The sequence below is a fragment of the Pteropus vampyrus genome, unplaced genomic scaffold (assembly GCF_000151845.1).
Source record: "Pteropus vampyrus isolate Shadow unplaced genomic scaffold, Pvam_2.0 Scaffold562, whole genome shotgun sequence".
In the NCBI taxonomy this organism is placed as follows: domain Eukaryota; kingdom Metazoa; phylum Chordata; class Mammalia; order Chiroptera; family Pteropodidae; genus Pteropus; species Pteropus vampyrus.
This window is the reverse complement of record NW_011889343.1, coordinates 408,256-408,635: the sequence shown is the minus strand read 5'-3', so window position 1 is coordinate 408,635 and position 380 is coordinate 408,256.

The following is a 380-nucleotide window of genomic DNA, read 5'->3' as shown; positions in this document are numbered from 1 at the left end:
ATGCATCTATCCCAGCAGCCTTCATCTAATGATTGATAGGAAATGGTGTGTAAATACCCTGGCTTCCTCACTCTGGTGGGAAGAGATAACTTTGAGGCACAAATTCTGTACCGGTCCTTAAAGTTCTCCAGCAGGACAAGCCTACTGTGGTAACAGGCTCCAGAACACATTTTTTTTTTGGCCTCCTTCCCTCCCCAGCTTCACTTCTTCACTCTCTGACTTGTGTTTTGGAGATCCTCTCCCTAATGCGTCACTTCCACATGAATCGCCATCTCAGGGACTCCGTTAGGGGTATCAAAACCAAAGTAGTATCTATTTTCTAAAAGTTTCTTCTTTGTCTGTGGAACAATACTGTGAATGCCTGGGCTACCATATATCTG